Genomic DNA, 6,250 nt, shown 5'->3' with positions numbered 1-6,250 from the left:
CTCCATATGTTGCCCCCTTGTACTTCCCAAGTGGTTAGTACAGTGCTCTGCATGCTCAATCAATATGATTGAATGAATGAATCATTTAGTTGAGGTATAGAACTAATCTTTGATTCACTGGGGATTTTACCACAGCTTTTCAGCCTTCCGTACTCATACCTACAGTCCACTTCATATGCACAGTAGTGGTAATAATATTAAGGTTCTTACTGTGTACTCTACTATTGTTCAGTACTGTACTAGGCCCTGGGAGAGGTGGGAATTAGACAAGGTTCCTGTCCCTTTCGGGCTCATAAAGCACCAGTTGTATACATCATGCTGTTTCATTAAACTTTTAAAGACACTCCTTGATTAAAATAATTATATAGCAATAAAAATATTAACTGTGAGATTTGTTTAAACACTATTCTGTGCCAAACACTGTGGTAAGATCTTGGGTAGATTCAAGGCAATCATTCCCCTAGGTGTTTTCAACTTTGGTTCTAATCTCGGTAAGGATAGTTTGGAATGCAATGAGATGTATTGGTGATTATTAATATTTAAATTACAAGTACTTTTTAAGGGAAAAGTCTCTTAGAGTCTTTCTAGGCAATATTCCCATTTCAAAGATGAGAAAATGGAATTACGGAGAAGTTGAATGTCTTACTCAAGGTGAAACAATGGAGGGCTGTTCCATTTGGAAGTAGTATGCAGATTTCTGGCTCCAAAGACCTTGTTGTCACTCTGCTCACTACCTGTTCCATAAAAAAGTGGCTTGCTGACCTTGAACCTCACTTCAGTGGGTGCGCCCTCATTCTAGTATTCAATCACAGGTATTTTGTGAGTGCTCCTTCTGTGAAAAATACTGTCCTAAGTGCTTGGAAGAATACAATAGAGAATCAATCAATCAATCAATCAATCGTATTTATTGAGCGCTTACTGCGTGCAGAGCACTGTACTAAGCGCTTGGGAAGTACAAGTTGGCAACATATAGAGACAGTTCCTACCCAACAGTGGTCTCACAGTCTAGAAGGGGGAGACAGAGAACAAAACCAAACATATTAACAAAATAAAATAAATAGAATAGATATGTACAAGTAAAATAAATCAATAAATAGAGTAATAAATATGTACAAACATATATACATATATACAGGTGCTGTGGGGAAGGGAAGGAGGTGAGACGGGGGGAATGGAGAGGGGGACGAGGGGGAGAGGGAGGAGGGGGCTCAGTCTGGGAAGGCCTCCTGGAGGAGGTGAGTTCTCAGTAGGGCTTTGAAGGGAGGAAGAGAGCTAGCTTGGCAGATGGGCAGAGGGAGGGCATTCCAGGCCCGGGGGATGACGTGGGCCGGGGGTCGACAGCGGGACAGGCGAGAACGAGGCACGGTGAGGAGATTAGTGGCAGAGGAGTGGAGGGTGCGGGCTGGGATGTAGAAGAAGAGAAGAGAGGTGAGGTAGGAGGGGGCGAGGTGATGGAGAAACCTTGAAACAGAGGGTTAGAGGTTTCTGCCTGATGTGCAGATTGATTGGTAGCTACTGGAGATTTTTAAGGACGGGAGTAACATGCCCAGAGCGTTTCTGGACAAAGACAATCCGGGCAGCAGCATGAAGTTTGGATTGAAGTGGGGAGAGACACGAGGATGGGAGTTCAGAGAGAAGGCTGATGCAGTAGTCCAGACGGGATAGGATGAGAGCTTGAATGAGCAGGGTAGCTGTTTGGATGGAGAGGAAAGGGCGGATTTTGGCAATGTTGCGGAGCTGAGACCGGCAGGTTTTGGTGACGGCTTGGATGTGAGGGGTGAATGAGAGAGCGGAGTCGAGGATGACACCAAGGTTGCGGGCTTGTGAGACGGGAAGAATGGTAGTGCTGTCAACAGTGATGGGAAAGTCAAGGAGAGGGCAGGGTTTGGGAGGGAAGGCAAGGAGTTCAGTCTTGGACATGTTGAGTTTTAGGTGGCGGTCAGACATCCAGATGGAGATATCCTGAAGGCAGGAGGAGATGCGAGCCTGGAAGGAGGGGGAGAGAGCAGGGGCACAGATGTAGATTTCGGTGTCATCAGCGTAGAGATGATAGTTGAAGCCATGGCAGCGAATGAGGTCACCGAGGGAGTGAGTGTAGATCGAGAACAGAAGGGGACCAAGAACTGAACCTTGGGGAACCCCCGCAGTAAGGGGATGGGAGGGGGAGGACGAGCCTGCAAAAGAGACTGAGAATGAACGACCGGAGAGATAAGAGGAGAACCAGGAGAGGACGAAGTCTGTGAAGCCTAGGTTGGATAGCGTGTTGAGAAGGGGGTGGTCCACAGTGTCGAAGGTAGCTGAGAGGTCGAGGCCTCCTCCATGAGGCCTACCCAGGCTGAGCCCCCTCCTTCCTCTCCCCGTCCTCCCCCTCCCCGTCCCCCCACCTTACCTCCTTCCTCTCACCACAGCACCTGTGCATATGTATATATGTTTGTACGTATTTATTACTCTATTAATTTATTCATTTTACTTGTACATATTTATTCTGTTTATTTTATTTTGTTAATATGTTTTATTTTGTTGTCTGTCTCCCACTTCTAGCCTGTGAGCCCGCTGTTGGGTAGGGACCTTCTCTATATGTTGCCAACTTGTACTTCCCAAGCGCTTAGTACAGTGCTCTGCACCCAGTAGGTACTCAATAGATATGATTGAATGAATGAATGAATGAACAACCCAGCCTCCATTCAGAGATTTGAGTTTATTTGTTATGCCCCCTGTATCTGTGCCCAAAATCAGCCCAGACTTTTATGTTCATGCCCCAGATAATCTGGACCCGACAAACAATTCCTGTCCCCTTCGTAGTCTCCCTCTTGTCACCCAAACATTTGCATAAATGAAAGAATTCATTTCACTTTCTTGCTCCACAGCTTCTTCATGGCATTTTTCACCTCTGTTCTTCTCACAGTGTAGATGATGAGTTTCAACATGGGGCTGACAATAATGTAAAATATGGCCAACGACTTGTCCACAGGAAGAGTGCACACGGGTCTCAAGTACATGAAAATAGATGGAAAGAAGAACAAAACGACTATGGCAATGTGGGAAACACAGGTAGAGAGGGCTTTCTGTCTCCCTGCAGAACTGTGAGTCCTCAGGGAGCTCCAGATGACGATGTAAGAAAAGACCAGTAGAAGAAAACTTAATATACACATTGCCCCACATTCGGCCATGACCATCAGACCGCAGATCTGGGTGTCAGTGCAAGCAAGCTTCAACAAAGGTAACAAGTCACAGGTGAAGTGGTCGATCACGTTGGGGCCACAGAATGGCAATTCGACCATGAAGAGGAGCTGGATAGTTGCGGGAAGGAAGCCCTCTGTCCAGGCCACTCCCACCAGCAGGCCACATACGCGCTGACTCATGATGGCAATGTAGTGCAGGAGCTTTCAGATGACCACGTATAGGTCGTAGACCATCGCCATGAGGAGGACCATCTCGGCACCGGCGAACAAATGACCTGCAAATAGCTGCAACATGCAGTAATTGAAGGAGATCGTTTTCTTCTCCTGCACACAGGATCCACACAGGATGTATAGCAGGTATCTGTGAAGGACAAATAAGCCAGAAAATAGTACATGGGGGTGCCCAGAGTTTGACTAGCCTTTATGGCTATGACGATGAGCCGATTCCCCACCACAGTGACTAGAGAGGATTAGAGGAAAATGACAAAGAATGTTCTCTGAATCTCCGGACTTTGGGTAAAACCCAGGAGGATGAATTCGGTCACATTATTTTTTTTCTCCATCTTTTCCATGAAGGACATGGGTTAGAGTTGGTTTATCAGGAAAGAAAATAAAAATCTAATCCACATTGGCATCATAGTGACCAAATAAGAAGACATTTGAGGGTTCTCTGTTGTTGAAGTTTTGACAGATTTCAAGAAAGATTACTCTGAAAGGGATCTCCAGGTTTCAACTCTTCTAATCACACAGTCACATAGCAGCACTGATTGAGTATTTAAGTATCAGCTCTATTCAGAAGACAAGGGAGGAGAAAACTCACTGCCTGTCCTTGAAGAGTTTTCCATCTAACAAGGAGGTACCACAAATATAAAAATATATGAATGTGCATTACAGTAAAACTTCACATAAACTGGATCCTTTTTATGGAACTTGCTAAGTACTTACTGTGTTCTGAGATACAAGTTAATCAGATTCATTCATTCAATCGTATTTATTGAGCGTTTACTGTGTGTAGAGCATTGTACTAAGCGCTTGGGAAGTACAAGTTGGCAACATATAGAGACGATCCCTACCCAACAATGGGGTTACAGTTTAGAAGGGGGAGACAGACAACAACAACAACAAATATTAACTAATTAAAATAAATAGAATAGTAAATATGTACAAGTAAAATAAAAAGAGTAATAAATCTGTACAAACATATATACAGGTGCTGTGGGGAGGAGAAGGAGGTAGGGCAGGGAGGATGGAGAGGGGGAGAGGAAGGAGGGGGCTCAGTCTGGGAAGACCTCCTAGACACAGTCCATGTCCCAGAAGTGGCTCATAGTCTTAATCCTTATAGACTGTGAGTGCACTGTTGGGTAGGGACTGTCTTTATATGTTGCCAACTTGTACTTCCCAAGCGCTTAGTACAGTGCTCTGCACACAGTAAGCGCTCAATAAATATGATTGATTGATTGATTGATTTTACCAATGGGGTAGCTGAGATACAGAGAAGTGAAGTGACTTACCCTAAGTCACACAGCAGGCAAGTGGTGGAGCCAGCATTAGGACCCAGGTCTTTCTGACTCCCATACTCGTGCTCTATCCACTAGGCCATACTGTGTCTCTGGTCATTCAGAGCTAAATACAATCCAGATAGTCAAAAATCCAGACAAACAATAATCTATACGGGCTGGACTTGAAAGGCATTCCCATCACTATCTGACAGTAGGTAATCAATAAATCAATCAAAAGTATTTGTTGAGCACTTCCTTGTGCAGACCATTCTGCTAAATGTTTGGGACAAAATAACAGATTTCTAAAACATAATCTTCACTCTCAAGGCACTCATAGCCTAGTGGCGACTGGGTGGTGGTGGTGGTGGGGTGGTCAGACACAAAGAAAATTACAGAAAAATAAGAGAGAGAAAAACTGGGCATTGATCACTCAGATCATATTTATTGAGTGCGTACTGTGTACAGAGCACAATACTAAACACTTGGGAGATTATAACATAACAGAGCTGGTAGACCTGTTCCTTCCTACAATGAGCTCACAATCTAGAGGATATATACATATTTGAAAAGACAGTGAACCATTTTTAAGGTGCCCAAAAACACTAGGTTGTTTACGTAAAGGTGTATCAGAGTAGTATTTCTGTCGGAAATATTCTTAGCCTTGTTTATACTGCAACAGGGGAGAAAAAGATGGTGGCAGATATTTTACTAGTCTATAGAATGGCTAATGTATTTTAAAGGGAGAGCAATCTTAGCTAAGGAAATGTTGATCCACCTCGGAAGAAACAATTACAATTATATGATAATGGACTCAGACCTACCAAGCATGGTTCAGGGAAGTGATCTCAAAGTAATTGTTGATTTGTGATCCGGTTGCTCTATTTTAAGATAAAGTGGGGCGGGAGAAGAACCAGAGAAGAGCAACAGAGATGATCCAGGGGTGACAAAGCTTTATTGTGAAGATAGAATTTAAGTATTCAGGTTCAAATCTAAAAGGTGGTGTGACCAAAGTCAAGAAACTAATGAAGGCTGCAGACAGAGCAAATCTAGAATTGGTAGTCATTCATTCATTCAGTCATATTTATAGAACGCTTACTATGTGCAGAGCAGTGTACTAAGCCCTTGAAAAGTACAATTCAGCAATTAAGACAATCCCTGCCGACACCGGGTTTACAGTCTACAAGGGGGGAGCGAATAACACCACATGAGGATAAGGTGACAAAGCTTTGGGAGAACGGTTCAAACCAAATGAAAGTAAACATTTCACTCGGCAGTAATGAGCATTTCAACTTCACTGTACTTTGTTTTGTTTAATGATATTTTTTAAGCACTTACCACGTTCCAGGCCCGATACTGAGCACTGGCAATCTCATCAGATTGGACAAGTTCATGTCCCACATGGAGCTCAGTCTTAATCTCCATTTTACAGATGAGGTAACTGAAGCCTAGAGAAGTGAAGCTACTTGCCCAAGGTCCCACAGCAGACATGTGGCAGGGTCAGGATTATAACCCAGGTCCTCTGACTCAAGAACCATGCTCTGTCCACAGGCCAAACTACGTCTCTGTAAC

At 44.0% G+C, this 6,250-nt stretch overlaps 1 pseudogene; it reads right to left on the bottom strand.

Annotated features, from left to right (window-relative positions):
* Positions 1-2,843: 2,843 nt before the first annotated feature.
* LOC119923908 lies at positions 2,844-3,763 on the bottom strand (annotated as a pseudogene).
* Between the last annotated feature and the right edge of the window lie 2,487 nt (positions 3,764-6,250).

The sequence above is a fragment of the Tachyglossus aculeatus genome, unplaced genomic scaffold (genome assembly GCF_015852505.1).
Source record: "Tachyglossus aculeatus isolate mTacAcu1 unplaced genomic scaffold, mTacAcu1.pri scaffold_67_arrow_ctg2, whole genome shotgun sequence".
NCBI lineage: Eukaryota > Metazoa > Chordata > Mammalia > Monotremata > Tachyglossidae > Tachyglossus > Tachyglossus aculeatus.
The sequence above is the reverse complement of the archived record's forward strand: the minus strand, read 5'-3'. Positions and strand labels throughout refer to the sequence as shown.